At 35.2% G+C, this 19,406-nt stretch overlaps 1 protein-coding gene across 2 annotated transcripts in view; it reads right to left on the reverse strand.

Annotated features, from left to right (window-relative positions):
- CSNK2A2IP (casein kinase 2 subunit alpha' interacting protein) overlaps nt 1-19,406 on the reverse strand; it is a 538,834-nt gene that overhangs the window by 148,840 nt on the left and 370,588 nt on the right. The window contains exon 3 of one of the 2 annotated variants that reach the window (XR_015240357.1): nt 5,209-5,271. The gene's annotated coding sequence lies outside the window, so the exon portion shown is untranslated. Of the gene's footprint in view, nt 1-5,043; nt 5,272-19,406 lie in introns of those variants that run through there. The other variant, XR_015240358.1, reaches the window with a different exon arrangement.

Below are 19,406 nucleotides of genomic sequence, written 5' to 3' on the forward strand. Positions count from 1 at the left end.
TCCTCTCTCTCTGCCCCTCCCCCGTTCATGCTCTGTCTCTCTCTGTCCCAAAAATAAATAAACGTTGAAAAAAAATTAAAAAAAATATATGACACATTATAATTAAGATTAAAATAAAAATCTTGAATTCATACACTCATTTTACAATTTTTGTAATCACTTTGTGTTCACTTGGGTCTTTTTTTTCATGATTCCATCTTCTGTTACTTCATTAGGGGTCTCACTTATTCAATACTTATTTATCAAATATTTACTTTACTTTTGAAATTTGTTTTAAATGTTTACTTAAATTCCAGTTAGTTAACATATAGTGTAGGGGCGCCTGGGTGGCTCAGTTGACTGAGTGTTCAACTCCTGATTTCAGCTCAGGTCAAGATCCCAGGTTTGTGGGATCAAGTCCCTCATTGGCTCCTCGCTGAGGAGCTCCTCCTAGAGCCTGCTTAAGATTCCCAAACTGTCCTTCTACCTCTCTCTCCTGCTTGTGCTCTCTCTCTAAAACAAACAATCAAAAAGCATATAGTAAAACATTAATTTCAGGTGTAAAGTCTAATGATTCATCACTTACATATAATACCCAGCGCTCATCACAGCAAGTGCCCTCTTTAATTCCCATCACCCATTTAGCACATCCCCCTGCCCACCCTCCCTCCAGAAACCCTCAGTTTGTTCTTTATAGTTGAGAGTTGGATTTATGGTTTGCCTCTTCTCCCATCCATGTTCATCTGTTTTGTTCCTTACATTTAAGAAACAAATATTTTCTTTAAAGATCCATGCTCTGCCTTGTGTTGTTAAAAATTGGAACACAAAAGAAACTAACAGGTATCAGTGTATAGACTGTGCATGGCATTATTCTCTTTGTTCCATGTAAGAATCATTTGATTCTTAAGACTCCCATAGTAGAATTATTATTATCTGCATTTTAAGGAGGACAAAAAGAGAAAAATAGGAATTAAGCAGATTGTCCAAGGTCACACAGCCAGCAAAGGAAAATGTCTTAATATGAACACAAGACTGCTTAGATTTAAATCTTTACACTTTTAAAAATTTTAATTCTGTCTCATTATCTTAAAATTAACAGGAGCTAATGAGATGTTTCTACAAATATCTACAATACATTTAAATGTACATTTATTTGGAGAGATTCTAAAGTCTCAAAATTGACACTTCTTCTCACTCTTAACACTCTCCATGGGCTTCTCATCAACACGGACAACTGCATTTGTCATCCATCAGCCAATGACCTCCTCATGGGCACATTCAGTCCAAAACTCTTTTTCTAAACCTATGTATTTGATCTGTTTAAAACCCTGTGAAAAGCTCATAAGGTAAAAACCAAACCCTTAAAAAGAGTCTCTAATATTGTAAAAGGTCTTGTACTTGTCTACCTCTTTCTAGTTTCTTTCTAGCTATCCTCACAATTTTCTCACCCTTACTTTTCAAAATCTTGTGGATTTCTTTTATTGGTAGGTTTATTTATTTATTATTTGAGAGAGCCAGAGACAGCACAAGTGGGGGAGGGGCAGAGAGAGAGAGGGAGAGAGAGAACATCCCAAGCAGGCTCCACACCATAAGCACAGAGCCCGACATGGGCCTCGAACCCATGAACTGTGAGGTCATGACCTGAGCCGAAACCACAAGTCAGACACTCAACCAAGTGAGCCACTCAGGCACCTCAAAATCTTGTGGATTTCTAAACTGTGTTGTGTTGCCTTCTGATACAGGTTACTGTGCCAGGAAATCAATTCACTCTGTCTATACTATCCACCACTATCAACCACACATGCACACTCTCTCTCTCTCTCTCTCTCTCTCTCACACACACACACACACACACACAGACACACACACCTTCAGATGCTTAAATCTTATCTTCAGACTTGAATTTCAAGATCATATTGTCATAGGATCTCCCCCAGATCCACCCAAGACTAGACCAGATCTTATTATTGTGCAGCATAGTAGTATCAGTAATTTTCTTTTTTTCAGAGTACTAGCTGTTTGTAACTGAGCATGGTTGTTTCATGATTGCCATGCTACAATGTAAGCTCAGGAGAGTGAGACTTTATCTTTTCTGTTAATTCTTATATCCCTTACACTTATCACAATCTAGACACATGAAATAGTGCTTGAATGAATGAATGAATGAATGAGCAAGCAAATGGTTAAAATAGGGAAAGAATGATATAACATGCAATAAGATTTCAAAGGTGAGAAATTCACTCACTCCTCACTTCACTACTTAGAGAATGTTTTATCGAAAATGTGACAATTGAAATGTATCTTTAAAAGATATGGGGAATTTTGAAGACAGAGATGGGTGAAGTACATTGCAGTTTGATCAAAGTGGTTTAGCAAGAACTAAAAGTATTGCATCAAAGTAGTGAACGATAAGTTTAGGAGTTATTAGCAGATACACACCATTTATTCTCCTCCCTTTAGAGTAATATTGAAAAGCTAATCTTAGGAAGAGAAGAAATAATAACTCTGTTGTTTACCAACTGAGTTGAAGATGACAGTCACTAAATTAAGATTAATGCATCTGCTAGTAATTTAGAAATGGTTCTTTATTAAAATGATATTCAGCTATTAAAAACCATGAACAAGAAAACATAGAATATATGAATTGAAATAGATTCAGAGATCATTTAGCACTACTCTTTAAATGGACAGATGAGGATGTGGTCTAGCCTGATGAACGGACATGCATGAATTAGCAAAATGGGTGAGTAATAAAGACAGGATTAGAACTCAGGTCTCCCCATTGTCAGCCTAATACATTGGGGATAAAAAGCCCTGTAAGAAAAACACTTGCCAGTGGTAAGTTCATATCATACTTAGCAATAGTCATCAATAAAAATAACTGCCTACTATAACAAAAAAGTAATTAATAAATCTCAAAACATTATGTTGAACTAGAGTCCAAACACAAAAGTATATAGACTGTATTATTCCCTTTATGAGAAGTTCTAAAACAACAAAAACAAATCTATAATGATGAAAATGAAAGTAGTTGTGTATAGAGTTAGGCAAGGGGGATTTAACTGAGAGAGAAAGTAAAGAAATATCTGGGGTATTGACATGTTATATAGTTTGATTGAGGTTGGTGTTATGTGGGTTTATATATTTATCAAAATGTGTCATACTGAAGCATCTGTGCTTTTTAAGGAATGTAAATCATACCTCAATAAAACCCCCCTATTGCCATAATCATATTATACACTAATTCTATTTAAATAAAGGCTAAAAGTCGGGACACCTGGGTGGCTCAGTGGGTTAAGCATCTGACTCTTGATTTCAGCTCAGGTCATGATCTCGTGCTTTGTGGGTTGGAGCCCCACGTTGGGCTCTGCACTGACAGTGCAGAGCCTGCTTGGGATTTTCTCTCTCTCCCTCTCTCTGCTCCTCTCCCACTTGGTCTCTCTCTCTCTCTCTCTCTCTCTCTCTCTCTCAAAAATAACTAAACATTTAAAAAAATTTTAAATTAGGGGCGCCTGGGTGGCTCAGTTGGTTGAGCTTCGGCTCAGGTCATGGTCTTGCAGTCTGTGAGTTCAAGCCCCCCATCGGGTTCTGTGCTGACAGCTCAGAACCTGGAGCCTGCTTCGGATTCTGTGTCTCCCTCTCTCTGCCCCGCCCCCACTCATGTTCTGTGTCTCTCTCTCTCTCTGTCAAAAATAAATAAACATTAAAACAAAATTGTTTTTAAATAAAGGCTAAAAGAAAAACTGATTGCCTGATTGTGCTAACTGGCCAAATATTTAGATAGATAGATAGATAGATAGATAATAGATAGATAATTGATATATGTGTAGTTAAGATATATGCATAGATACAATAATCATCTCTGTACTTCTAGTTTGTATTGTAGCCTAATACAAGTAATGACCCATTTTGACAAATAGGTTATTAACTACTAAAATTATAAAAAAGGATAAGAAACCTAAGATTTACTTTATAAGCCTGTTTGGACCTACTTTTTTGTTTTGATAGGTTTTCACTTGTGTGATAAAGGATAGGCAAAGGAAACAGAGTTTTCCTTTGTACTACCATGGGTGCACTACCATATATATTTTTTTATTCCATTGAAAAAAATCTCATCAAAATGCCAGGGTAGATTTCTAGACTTCTCTGAAAATCTCCTTTCGCTCCAAATATGTTGTTGGGAGTACTTCTTCCCTGATTCTATCAACTGTATTCACCGGCTCCCAAGTGCATAATCGAGATAGAGGAGATATAACAAGAAAAGAGACAGGCATCTCTTCACCATTTGTGAGCGTAATGAACCCCTCCATCTGATCTTATTATAATTGCGCCACCTCTGGCACTGGTCTTTGGATCTGCCCCCAGTTATGCCAACATCAATTTCTGGGCATATTGATGCATAATCTTAGCTGGCAAATCTCTACTCTCCAGGCCTTCTGTTTATTGTAATATCGATGAGGTTTTCCTTTTATAGCTCCCACTCTCTAGAGGTAAACAGATTTGGTTAAAAACAAAAGAGACTATTAATTAGCATCTTTCTAAAAAGAAGACTATTTTGTGCTGGTTTTTAATTCTCTGACATAGATCGTTTTGTCTTCGTCTCACTGCTTCTGTTTCGTTTCTATGACTGTTTTTATAAAACTCATGCCTGTTTACTCAGATTGTGACAAAAGATAAGCATATTCTGTTTGTATTTTTCAAGCTCATTTTGACACTTAAGAACACGTTCTACCAGTTGAGCACGGTTCTGTCCTTTATCACACTCAGTATTGGAAATGGTATTTATCAGTTAGTAAATCACAGATGTTCAGTATGTGCACTTAACCACAAAAATGGGTGCGTCGAGATAGAATGATCACAAAGACATCTCCAACTCAGTAAAATGATAGGTCACTCTTGCCTGAAAGAAAGAACATTTTCCTCTCTTATGTGGGAGAAAAGATAATTTGTCTTTCTTACTTTGTTTAAATGAAATAGCTAGGCTAGTCTGTAGGGTTTTCTCTCTGGATCTGTAAAAGAATTTCCCAAAGGCAACAATTAAAGAACAAATTTATGTACATAAAATGACTATGTGACAGAGAATTCTGTTTATTTTAGTTATCCTTGATTTGGTTTGCCACTCTATAGATCTAATCATTTGGAGAGAGTTTAGTTATGCAGATCGATAATTGAATTTTAGAGTAGTCCAAAAGCATGTTATTGCTTTCCAAATTGCAGAAGAAAATGTACCTGATTTGCTTCTCCCAGGTAAATTTAATCAATATTTCTTTGGTCCAGCTTCAGATACTCCATCTAAAAGTGAAGAGGAAAATGCCAAAGTTCAGTAAGGAGTTTGTTCCTTGACATCAGTAAAGTAACTGCTTACTAACTTTTTCTTTCCCATTTTGAGCTTATATATGGAGAATTTACCTGCAATTTCATAAGGAAGCACATGTTTCTAACTTAATACACAACTAGAATCTGTATTTTTCAATGAAAAGTACCGGACAATTAATTTGGGTGGGCTTAAATGTGCATTAATTCATTGCTCATTTTGATCCACCTTGGGGGCTAATTTGGAAAATATACCACATTAACCTACCACTCAGAGATAATTGCTGAATGTATTTCAAGAGTTTGAAATCATCCCATTATGTACATTTCTACCTTCTTATTTCCATTTGAGCCAATGAAAGGTAAAATGTTAAGTAGGATGAACTAATTATTCCAGGAGAACATTTAAAAAGATGTTTCTCTGCATTTAGTCAAGGGTTCTGCACAATGTAATAATAGATTGCTACTGATGACTTTGATTATTATAATCATGTTGAATGGCAAGGTATTTCAAAAACATTTCTGGAAAAGATTGGCTTAAAGAAAGATACAGGTAACAATAAATCATGATTCAAAAGGTTATCCTACTAGTAAACTACTATGTGATACCTGTTTTTTCAAAGGTACAAATTGTTTCTAAACCTTCAGTGATTCCTGTGATGATAAAATATGTTTGTCAGTCTTTGACTTCTCTAGTTAATATTTTGTTTTTATCATATTTTAATACTTAAAGTTTACACAGCATTCAATATAGATTGAAATAAGAAATTTTTCACGGATACCTATAACTTTGCAATAGTTTCTTAGTTTTTCTTTTTAAAACAAACCAGTTCACAAACCTTAAACGGACCACAGACCCCAGGGAACTAACCAATCAAACAATTAACTTTCTCATTAACAAGTTTCACAAGGCATGTAAGTTAAAAAACAACAGTAATAACAAATCTTTATTTCTGAAATGTTAAATCATACTGTGTTGCCTGTCATTTCAAGTTATAACCTGTCCCAAATTCACAGAATCTCAGACATGCCCTGCAAACTGAAAATAAAAATGGCCTTGAGAAAGGAAATCAGATTTCAAATGTCTAAACAATTAACATGAAACCTGAAATATAAGAATAATGCCTTATATTATTTAGAAATTTCTCTCAGTCCTGTTATTTTTAAGATCTCTGAATTTAAGAAGAATGCTATAGAAATAAACACTTGTCTCTAACCTTCACTATAAGTGCATTTTAGGGTAGTTATCAGATTTAAAAAATAGGTGTCAAGTAGGAAGGAGACTAGTCTAAGCAGTTGGCTGCTGAGCAGATGGGCAAAATGAGGGTAGGGGTAGCTGGAAACAAGAATCTGAAATCCAGTATAAATTTGGCTAGCAAGTGATGACATAATTGCAGGAAAAATCTAGATGGAGTAAATAGGCAGCAAAAAAAAAAAAAAAAAAAAAATGCAAGTTATCTCATATGATTGCAAGTCAAAAAGAAGATCATGTAAGCAGAAGTATCTAGGAAAAAACCCTCAAATTTCTTATTAAATGAAGGTACTTGAAATTAAGAGAACAGCTAATGTTCAATTTTAAATATTTATTGATTGTTTTCTATGTAACAAATTGGTAATGACAGTGAATATATTAGAGTTTCTGTCCTAAAAATATCTCACAATCTAGCTGATGCTCACATCTGTATGTTTCTTTAAAATTCAGCATAGGGGTTTAGTTCTGCTGGTTCTTGATGGCTGACCAGGTTAATTAGAAACAATCACCTTAGTGAAGAGAGTGAGAAAACTTGACATCACTATACACACACACACACACACACACACACACATATATACATATATATACACTTGAATAAAAAATACATATTATATATATATATATATATATATATATATACACTTGAAAAAAATGTACTTGGATAATTTAAAAGGCAAGGGAAAATAATAAGGCCAAGATTCAGAGGAACACAGAAAATCAGAGATGTGAATCCAGCATTTGTGGCTAATTTTCCCTTAAAATGTCTTTGAATTTCAGAAAAAAAGGTATTTAGGAGGGTGGTGAGTTCAGAGCTCCCCAAGTAGAGAGTAATAACTACCTGCTCTGGGATGGGACTGTTAAGACCTATATTCTAAAAATGAACTGAGGAAGAAAGGTCCTTGTGGAAATGTATCTCAGCTTCAAGTGATTATTTCAGATCTCAAATTCTTTAATGGCTAAGATAAATACTAGATGTAAAATAGTTATAAACAATAGAGTTATCAGATGCAATCTTTGGCTACTCCTGAGATATTCAAGGAAATGAGAAGATTGGAAATTTTAGCAGAAAATTGGAAATTACAAAATGAAAGAAATGGAAATTAGGGCTGAAAAAATATAATAAACAGAGATGAAGAGAAAATTAATAAACTGACATAAGCAAAGAGAGAAAAGATCCAGAATGAAGCAAGGAAAAATAAAAGAGAAAATACAAAACAGAAAGCTGGAGACAGAGTATAGAGAAGAAGAAATCTATATAAAAACGGAATCTCGAAAGGAACTAGGAGACAGTGGAATACAAATATTATTCAAACAAATAATGGCTAAGCATTTTCCAAACTGATGAAAGACATCAAACCCTGGATTTAAAAAATGAGACAAGTTTCAAGCAGGATAAACAAAAAGAAAGCTTCATTCATGCATATCATAGTAAAATTGCTGAGAACTGAGGCAGCTGGATGGCTCAGTTGGTTAAGCGTCCAACTCTTGATTTCAACTCAGGTCATGATCTCGCAGTTCATGAGTTCGAGCCCCACGTTGGCCTCAGTGCTGACTGTGCAGAACCTGCTTGGGATTCTCTCTCTTCCTCTCTCTCTGCCCCTCCCCTGCTGTCTCTCTCTCTCTCTCTCTCTCTCTCTCTCTCTCTCTCCTCTCTCTGTCTCTTTCTCTCAAAATAAATAAACTTTTAAAAAATTGCTGAGAACCACAATTAATTTTGCTGAGGAAAAATATGTTTATGCCCCAATAGAATAAACTCAAATTACAGGAGAAAAATTCAAAAAATAATAAAAATAATTTCAAAATTATAGTCAGAAATTTTCACACACCTTTCACAGTTACTGATAGAGCAAAATAGTTAAAGAAGGGCTATATTATAATTTGTTCATATGACTAGCACTCATGCCAACAATTATTTAGTGAAGGGAATATCCTAGATAAATGTTTGATAGCTATCAGGGACTGATTAAAACTTGGACAAGGACCAGTAAGGACTATATGTGTGTGTGTTTCATTTTTATTTCACTATTACATCAGTTTCTATCATCTACTTTTCTATATATCACAATTTCTCTTTCTATTTTTGTTCATTTTCCTTGCCAATGTAATACTACACTCATGGTGTAGTATTACACCATGGTAGCTCTCATCTAAAAACCTCTCACTTTCTCCATAGTCCTCATCTTCAAAAAATTGTAATCAAGGACTACAATTAACTTCTTCACTATGAGTGCACTTGTTAACCCTTTGTTTTTTGGTATAGGTCCTTCCCACTCTACTAGAAATCTTTCTTCAGAAATTCCCATTGACCTAAAACACCAAATATTTTCCTTCAATTGCCTCCTGCTGAATAAATTCACAGCATTTGTCATGATAGGTCATTCCAAAGATATCTGTTGGCTGTCCTAACATCGAACTATCCCATTTATCTTGCAATCCTCTTAGTGTCTCTTCCCTTACTCATATGTATGCATCTTTCCCCTCCATCTTTCTATTATGCTAATTTCTAAGAATCTGCCCACAGCCATTTTGGCTTCTTGCTTTGGAATCTTGGCTAAGTCCACAGTTTCAGCTACCATCTCCAAATCACTCACTTCCAAATCTTTCCTAAGAAACAGCTGAATTTCTAACTGTATGTTATTTCTACACTGAATTCAGTAAGTCTAAAATTAAATGATCTGTCCCTGGAGTACCCGGACGGCTCAGTTGATTAAGTGTCCAACTCTTGAGCTCTGTTCAGGCCATGATCCCAGGGTCATGGGATGGAGCCTGGAGTGGAGCCCTTAGTGAGATTGGTGTTTAGCATGAAGCTAAGATCCTCTCTCTCTCCCCCTTTGCCCCTCTGTCCCTATCCCACACTTGCACACTCTCTCTCCAAAACAAATTATCTATTACCATCTTTTACACAATTCTCAGGGGTCTTATAGTCCTCTTAATGTACTTTTTTTGCAGTCACTGTAACTAAAAATCCCTGAATTACTCTTGTTTTTCCTCTTCCTTGCCTTTAATTATACATAAATCATTATATATTTTGAAGCTACATATGTATGTGTATATATGAATGTATATATATAATATGTATATTATATATGGTTTTTTGCATGCATTTCTTCTTCCTTAACCCCCTTTTTACCATTTTAGTGAAAATAATCATTACCACTTGAGGCCATCATTAGTATTTTTGAAATATTTTCAGTCTTCCTTGTTTCCAGTTACATGGTAGGAATGCCTTTCCCTGCATTCCTGGAAAGTAGGCCATGCAATGTGATTTCCCTTGGTCAGTTAAGTATGGAGAGAAGTGTTATGTGAAAATTCTGGATGGAAGCTCTTCAGGCATTGCATGTTTTACCCTGCTGCTACTCTTTCCCTACTGCAATGATAATGGAGAGCAACAGTGATAAGAAGAACCCGCTGATATGTGCTGGGTAAGTTGTGTAAGTGAGAAACTTTTAAAGACCCTGAGATCTGGGACTATATATATATGCAATATATATATATATATATATATATATATATATATATATATATATATATATATACTTTTGACCAAAAACTTTTCATCTAAACTTTGTCTTTTAAATGAAATTTTTCACGTTATGAAAAATACATTCTTCTTACAGAGTATTAAAGAAAAAGAGAATACACTTAGCATGGTGAACATAGTGCATATATATGTATGTGTGTGTATATATATATATATATATATATATATACTTTTGACCAAAGTATACTTTTGACCAAAAACTTTTCATCTAAACTTTGTCTTTTAAATGAAATTTTTCACGTTATGAAAAATACATTCTTCTTACAGAGTATTAAAGAAAAAGAGAATACACTTAGCATGGTGAACATAGTGCATTGTACACAATTGTCCAATCACTATACTTTTGACCAAAAACTTTTCATCTAAACTTTGTCTTTTAAATGAAATTTTTCACCTTATGAAAAATACATTCTTCTTACAGAGTATTAAAGAAAAAGAGAATACACTTAGCATGGTGAACATAGTGCATTGTACACAATTGTCCAATCACTATACTTTTGACCAAAAACTTTTCATCTAAACTTTGTCTTTTAAATGAAATTTTTCACGTTATGAAAAATACATTCTTCTTACAGAGTATTAAAGAAAAAGAGAATACTACACTTAGCATGGTGAACATAGTGCATTGTACACAATTGTCCAATCACTATGTAGTATACCTGAAACTAACATCGTATGTCAACTATACTTCAAGAAAATTTCAATGTGCGTATGGCAATACTTTTTTATTAATTTGCTCTTCCTCAGTCAAATAAATGGTTTGAGCTTTCCCCCAAGAATATAAAAATGCAAAAATGGTTTAAATACAGAATTCAATCAAATTATGTATAAAGAATAACTGAACAAATTACCTAATTTATATATTCCAAAAGACGAAAATAGTTCAATTGCTCAAAATTTACCTTTGAGTTTATAGAACAGATTAATTCTTTCCCCATTGTTCAAGGGGATGCTTCTGTTAATGGGATCCCTGTAACTCCAGGGGAATTTACTGATTTGTTAGCAGCAGATATGTAAACCACAGGCCTTTTACTGGGGAACATGAGCATGGGGGTGTACAATCTATGGTTAAGTCTTCTGTGGGTTCCTTTATTGACTTTATTTTTGAATGGAGTAACCTATCTGTTGAATAATGGTATAGTCAAGAGGGAGTAATGTCAGTTGGGGAAGGCAGGAGGATGAGTTGGTACACTTTGATTTTGGTATGGGATCGTTGCTTGTAGGCTTTCACTAAATATGCCTTTTTCTCTATCCCAAAGCACATCTTCACTCAATTTTCAGCAGTCACTATGTATGTCAAATTCCAATTTCTTGATTATTGTATCCTCATTCATCACCCCCTTTCTTTGTGTTACCTTCAGAAGTTTCCCTCAGCTAGTGCGTTAGTTTGTAAACAATTAATAATGATATGCCAATGTTATTTATCTTTTAGTTCTCCCTCACCACCTTTCAGTGATATGACTTGGTTTTCCAAATGTATATCTCTGGCTTTATTTTTGGCTTAAAACTTAGCTAGATCCCTTTGCTCTTGTCCTATCTTTGACAGAAACTTTCATTAATTTTTTTTTTCTCTACTCAAGGTCTGGGCAAATATGAATCATTTTTCAATTTCTAACATTCTAGATCACAAGATACACTTTGTGACTTACAATTTTGAATTGTAGCTGATTCCTTATGAAGTGAGCACAACTTTTGCAAGTAACAAAATTCAGATGTTCAATAAAAACAGCTTTATTTTCTATAACAATCTATATTTCAAGTCCAAAGTTGGTTATAAAAATTAATCTAGTTACTTTTAGATGTATTCATTATTTCAGGATTCAACCAATATTTTTCACTGATCCCCCTCCTTCTTTTCCCCAGAGTGCCATTCAAATTCCTCCTGGCTTATGTATCAAGCTTGAATCTGGAAAAGGTAAAACCACATGATTTAGAGTTTGTTCATTCTGGTATCTGTTGAGGTTAACAATCCCATCACTGTCTTGAATGTGTCATCGGGGTGACTTAACGATAGTACCACATTGATATCTGCTAGAACCTGACAACCAAACAAGTTTTGAAACAGCTTCTGCCCTTCATGATCCCTGGAAGTTTATCCTCAAACTTCTATGCCTTTCTCAAGGCAAGAGAAAATAGGACTGCTTTCTCACAATACTCCAGCGACATGTGACTCTTTTTTTTTTTTTAATTTTTTTTTTCAACGTTTATTTATTTTTGGGACAGAGAGAGACAGAGCATGAACGGGGGAGGGGCAGAGAGAGAGGGAGACACAGAATCTGAAACAGGCTCCAGGCTCTGAGCCATCAGCCCAGAGCCCGACGCAGGGCTCGAACTCATGGACCGCGAGATCGTGACCTGGCTGAAGTCGGACGCTCAACCGACTGCGCCACCCAGGCGCCCCGACATGTGACTCTTTGTAGGAACATCTCTCCCATATGTCTCTGGAGGTTTTTATACGTATAATTTATCCTATCACCAGACTGCTGGTGTAGAGGAAAATCTAACAGTCTGATGTCACAAGGGCTCAAATGAAAACTGTTTAGGAGTTTCTTCCTCCTTCAGATTTACCCCAAGACATCTGCCTTCTTCACATCCTTTCTCTGGAACTAGTTCCTTCTCAAAACCTGCCTCTCTAAGCTTTCTCTTCTGATCATGGGATCTTTATGAAATTCATGGGAAAACAGGCACCTACATCTGTATTCATTATTCCCAAATCTGTATTTAATCTATACATATTCTGTCCTCCTTACTTCAAAATATTTTGTAACTAAAAAAAAAAAAAAATCTCTGACAAATCAAATATTTTCAAATTATTATCTGTTATGAGTTTCAGGTGACAATTTTTTGAGCTCAAAAATCAAGAACTTTTTCTCTGTTGTGCCACTGTTCAACTTCTGTTTTTTGGACCCATGTTCCTAGACTCACATAACTGCATCCTGAAATGGGAAGACAAGATGGGAGCAAAATAGAATTCCGGTAATAAAAACACATTGATGAATATGAAAATATCACACCAATGTGCTCGTTTCATTAAGGATACACTTGTTCTGTACTTGTTCTTGGAAAAATTGTCTTTTTGTTTTTGGTGGGTGTGAAAATAGACAGTAAAATTTTAAGATGCTTTTCTTTCGTTATCTTTCGCCACAAATCCCATCATTGGCTTGGAAGTATGCTGATGTCTCTGCCAATTGAAAATACTTCTCATCACACTGACAGTACCTTCCAGCTACTGCCCTGGTTCCTTCCTTTCATTGCCAGACTTCTCTAAGGAATCTTCAACACTTGGAGTTCATGTCTTTACTGCCTTTACTTTTTTAAACAAAATATTCAACCTAAAAGCAATGTTAAATAATCAAAATGTTTACCACTGCAAAATTTAAAACTCCAAAATGACCTATGAAGTCCTGTGTGGCCTGCTTACTATCTATCTCTCTAGTTATATCTCATAACACCTTTCCTCTTGTGTTAAATGTCGAGTCACATACCCTTTTTCACTTTGTAAAGTTCCTTCTACCCTGGCCTTTGCACATCCAATTTTCTCAGCCCCCAATGCTCTTCTTTCCACTTCTCTGATGTAAAAACTTGATGAATTAGCACTCACTAACTGAAGCTTTTCTGATATATGATCTCTTACACTTGATCTTAGCCAAAAGACGGAGAAGCAATCTAATGTATGATCTCTGAAAACCTCATGCTGTCTTTAATAGCACTATCATAGTGTTGATTTTACAGGCATTAGTAATTATTTGATTAACATCTAGGTCTCTTACTATACCAAAACCATGCATGTTAGGTTCCCTATTCCTAGAAATTGGTCTGTTCGTTGGTTTATAATAGACACTCAATAAATATGTGTTGAAAGAAAGAATAAATCTTTCTTTTTTAGGAACTTCTTTGAGGAGTATTCCCTGACAGAGAAGAGACTGTTCAGTGAATCACAGACATTGTTCCTCTTTCATATTATAAGACTGTATTTTTTATGTCAACTAGATACTAAGTATCTAAAAATTGCAGTATCACAATCACTACTATTTTATTATCCTCTGTAATATTCTGAGTAAATTCTCAGTGATTGCCCTGACGAAATTCATAGGGCAGTAATAGGATAGTTGTCATTTGAATTTGTATATTTCTATGTCCTTCCCTCCTCAAAATATTATATATTTAAGGCAAAAATTTAAGCCTTAAGCCTAATGGGCAGTATCAGTTCTCATCAATTTAGCCCAAATTGACACACCCTCCAGAACAATGGAAAATATTATTACAGTCCTCTCTGATAAATAATTTACGTTAATTTTATATTAAAATAAACAGATACATTGTGCAGCAGTTGCCCAAGATCTTATGATAAAATAATAGTCTTTAAGAACCATGTAAAGTTCTATTTATGATTATCTCATCATTTATTTGACCTCCCTTGTTGAATATTTAGATTATTTACCAGTTTGTATTAATATTAATGATGGTTTGAGTCAATTTACACGTATGTGTAGTAAGTGCATTGAATAACCAGTATTCACAGAGTGTACTAAAAAGCAGCTGCATTGTGTTTTCTCCCACTCTCCCTCTAAAACCACATTTAAGGTTTTTTAAATCATTTTTAAGTAAGAGAAAGTCTTATTACAACTTTAAATCACTGAATGCAATCTCAATTCAGCAACTAAATGCATTTAGCCTCAGGTAATAATAGAAACTTTGAACTTCTTTCAAAGACGAATATTCTCAACTTTTTCAGATCTTGTTCAACAGATGGAACACCAGACTTCAGGAATGAAAGATGATTGGCGTTTTTGTTTCTTCTGAAAGTCCTCCTTCTCTGAGCTACTGAATGTTTTCCATTGTTTGCTTATTTGTTTGTTTTGTTTTGTTCTGTTTGTTTCTTTTCTGGGGTTGCAGTAGAAAAAGAAAAAAAAGAGGTAAGGAAATCAAGACATTTTAACTTGCTTGGAATTTTTATAAGCTAGCTTGGTACTCTCAAGACCTGACAGATGTTTAAAGTCTATGCTTTGGTGAATATGTTTCTAAATTTACCAGAGGCCACCACTGAGCAAGTTCTATTGTATTTTGCATAATGTGCCTCTCAGTTGTCTCTAATTTCTTATTAACCCCTGTGAATATGGCTAGCTCCCCTCCAGCTTCCAAAAGGTGGGGTTTCATTACCCATTAAAGAGACATTACTCACTATTTTGGCCCTTAATAGATAGTTCTTTCTTTCTCTTGGCCCATTTATGGATCATAGCAAAAACTCAAGCATTTCTTATTTAAACAAATTCTAATACTGTAGGCCTATTATAAGGCAGTAGCACCTCTCTCTATTTCACCAAAATAGCCACTACACCCCTCATCCTCTAAATCTCCTGGACCATAGTCATTCATCGTATTCCACTAATGACAGAGATACAATATTAAGCTCTCTCTGTGGTGCCACTGGTGTTCCTCTTCCAGTTGAAGCAAAAGGTCGGTCCAACTGTCCCATGGGTTCAAGGTGGGGAACACAGGGGAGTCTCTCTAGGAAATCTTATTTATCTTTCTCTCTGTCTCCAACAAATTGCCTCCTTTATGGTCCCAATATGTGTGAATATCTTACAGACTATTAGAACCTGCTTTGACATTTGCACATGGTGGTCCGTTGTATAATCCACATTGGAATTTAATGTTTATTGTGTTCTTGCTTTAGCAAAAAAAGAACTAAGAAAGAGTAAATACATTTTTTGCATAAAAAATGTTTTCAACACCAGAGTGTCCACAGTTATTGGCCAGACTGTGACTATTTTAAAGCTCTTGGTACACATCTGTTAAGTGTTGCGTAAGGTTGTAGCTGTCAGTTTACCCTCCAAACTCATCTACAAATGCTCCTAAACAATGAGCATTACCCTAAAAAACCCCTGTCAATTTACCATTTTATTGTTTTGTTTTTACTTGTTTTCTATTGATTTAGAATATACACCTTCAACATTTGTTGTTAACCCGTGATCCTTTCTTACAGAATTTTTGTCACATTCTTCCCCAGATTTCTATCGGAATAATATCATTTCCTATTAACTTTCAGGGCCTCCAAAAATCCTAAGTATTCCACACCTATCACATATCTTGCAAATATCTGTAGTTTGTCCTATAGTCCATTTGAATATTGATACTAGTCCCCCTTCCCTGAGAGCCCCCTATGTCTTCAATCTCCCTACACAAACTATATGACAGTCAACATTATGACGTATCAAATTCTCATAGCATAATCCTTGTTCCTAAAAGGGTCAGATTTATGCTGCCAAATAAAGTGGGTAAAACTCAACCCGGCATTCAGAGCCCTCAAAATGACAACACCATTAACAGCAATGACAATGGTTATTATGATTTTTATTGAATACTATGTTGACTGTTTTATATTATTTTTCTCATTTGAGCCCCAGAGCAACCATGTAAGATAGTACGATTATTACCCCTATTTTACAAATGAGAAAAAGTTAGTCTGGGAATTAGATAATGTTCCCACAGTATGGGAGGTTGAATAATAGTCCCCCAAAGATGTCCACATCTTAATCCCCAGTAAATATAAATATATTCCATCACATGGCAAAAAGGTTTTGCAGGTGTGATTAAGTTAAGGATTTTGATATGGGGAGATGATTCTGAACTATCTGAGTAGACCTAATGTAATCACAAGGGTCCTTATAAGAAACAGACAAAAAGGACAGAGTCAGAGATGGGATGACAGAAGTAGTCGGAGAGGAGAGAGATTTGAAAATGCAGTATTATTGGATTTGAAGATGGAAGAAAGTGCTACTAGCCAAAGAATATAGGTGGCTTCTCTCAGCTAAAACTGGCAAAAAAAAGAAAAGAAAAAAAAAATTTCCCCCAGCACCTCTAGAAGAAATATATTGATCCATTTTGGACTTCTGATCTCCAGAACTGTCAGATAATTGATTTGCATTATTTTATGCCATTGCTTGTGGCAGTTTGTTACAGCAGCAATAAGAAACTATATACAGGATCACAGGACTGGTAAGTAGTGAAACAATGACTAACCATTCTCTGTTTGATTTCCAAATTTCTCATCTTTCTTCTTATATGGCCAACCTGCCTTTCCAACTACAGCTGAATCGTTGACAATGACATGAAAGTCTTAATTTCAAATATACTATTGTTAAACCATGTGTCAAATAATTTACCCTGATATTTTCCTTTAAAAATATGTATTTACTTTTGTATTAAATATGTATTCTGGATGGTTCAATGGAGCATCATCCAATTAAGGCTGAAGTCATGATCTCACTGGTTCCTGATTTGGAGCCTGAGCCGGCATCAGGCTGTCTGCTATCAATAGGGAGGCTGTTTTGGATCCTTTGTCCTTTCTCTCTGCCCCTCCCTCACTCACACTCTCAAAAATAAAACATCCTCAGCACCCAGCTGAAATGCTACGTTTCCGTGATTGTAGTCCTGATTTTTTTTCAGTATATGACTGTCAGTTGTGCTGTGTTTCCTCTTGTACAATCTTTTATCATACTGAGCTATAGTTAGTTATATCTGCCTTCTTTACTAGGTTTTGAGTTGTCTGAGTCTATGGATGATATTTGCTTTTTTTTTTTTCTTTTTTTATAGCTGTGAGTTCCTAGCCTAGGATATGGCTCCAGGTAGGTGATCAGTAAAAGTATGTCGAATTGAACTATGCCTGCTAAGAACTGTGTCTTTATAAGCCAGCTCTCAGCCATTCAATAACTTCTACTTCTGCCGCAAGGCTTTAATAAATATGGTGCAAGCCCCAAAAATGCACTTTTGGGTCAAATATATTGAGTTCAATCCTCTTCTCCACAAATATTGCTGAAATGAGCCTGGATTCCATCCCAGTTTCTGTCAAAGAGAACTTTATAGGCAACTCCTGGCTTTAGCTGAGTCCTTTATCCCAGGGACTCAAAGGCCATTACAGCTGCAAACACTTCAAATCATAACAGAAAAGGAGGTTATATTACTAAATTATGTGAACTTTTTCAAATTCAACACATCAATCATTCTTCTTAAAACTGTAAATTCTCTGTACAGTACAACACATTTCTGAAGTAAAGAAAAAATGATTTTATATCTAGCTGGTTAGTACTAGAAAACAACTATTTCTAAAACTTTCTATCTAGTATTCTTACATTACTCAGTTACAATTGGAAATGGCTCATTAGCAGATAATATTTTTCTTAGTTGTTGTAGGGGATCCTTTGCCTCTTCTCAGTGTAGACATCCACACTGAGTTATTTTCAATGTTATTCGAATTCTTCCCTCAGGGAATATCATGACACTCTGTATCCATCAGGCTACCTGTTTCATTTGTCTTATGCTTTAACCTGTAGTTTCCTGATGCTGTTTTAGTGGTGGTTGAAAAAGTCTTAAACATCATGGGATGTTTGAAAGTTTACATCTATATACAATAGATAAAATTTTCTATCTGTACCTTTCTGATCAATGTCTGTGTCAACCAACAAACTCCGAAGGTGTAGTTAGATCAGCACAGAAATTTTATAATTGTGGAAGGGGACCATCATATTAAAATTTTATATTTTAGTGCCCTAGCTAATTTTTAAGTGCTTAACATTAGTTATTTTTTTGTGCTTCAAATAACCTCTATCAATACTTACCATCCCTGGTCACTGATGGACTCATTCCTCAAGTACTTTGTAGATCATTCATGGAATGGCATTTTAAGAAATCAGATCTTCAAAGCTTACTTTTCCCTAAAAGGTTAGTTTAAGAAAGATTTCTGTTCCTTCACAACCAGAGAGTTTCAAGCAAAAGCCATGGTGCTGCCTTGGACTTGATGACATTCAGCAATTGGAGAATATTCCTGAATTGACTATTTTCAGCATGCACATAAGTATATCCATTTTTATGGGCAAGAGAGGGGATGAAGAGGTCAAAGGTAATTGGGAGCCTTAGGAAGTTTGTTGTTGATATTTTTGTTAGCCATTTTATTTTCGAGTGCCTGTGCTCACATATTTAGAATATGTTGTCATTAGTGCTTCGTGTAAAATCATCCTAGTATAGAGGGAACAGTGAGGATGCTAGAGACAGACAAACTTGCTGTAAGTTCTTGTCTATGTTCTCAATGGAATTGTGTCAGCTTTCTCATCTGCTAAAATAAGGGAAAACTTATCCATTCTAGCATCATTGTGAGATTCACAAATGATATTTTATCTGCAGTTCCTGATATGTAATGAGCATTGCAAAAATGTAATTATTATCATTCCCTGCTGACATTTATAAAAAGGAAAATTAGGCTGACTGTTTTCTATTATCATTTGGAAATTACACATGTGATGTGGTCCCCACATCATGCTT

The sequence above is a fragment of the Puma concolor genome, chromosome C2 (genome assembly GCF_028749965.1).
Source record: "Puma concolor isolate L17-30 chromosome C2, mPumCon1.1.hap2, whole genome shotgun sequence".
NCBI lineage: Eukaryota > Metazoa > Chordata > Mammalia > Carnivora > Felidae > Puma > Puma concolor.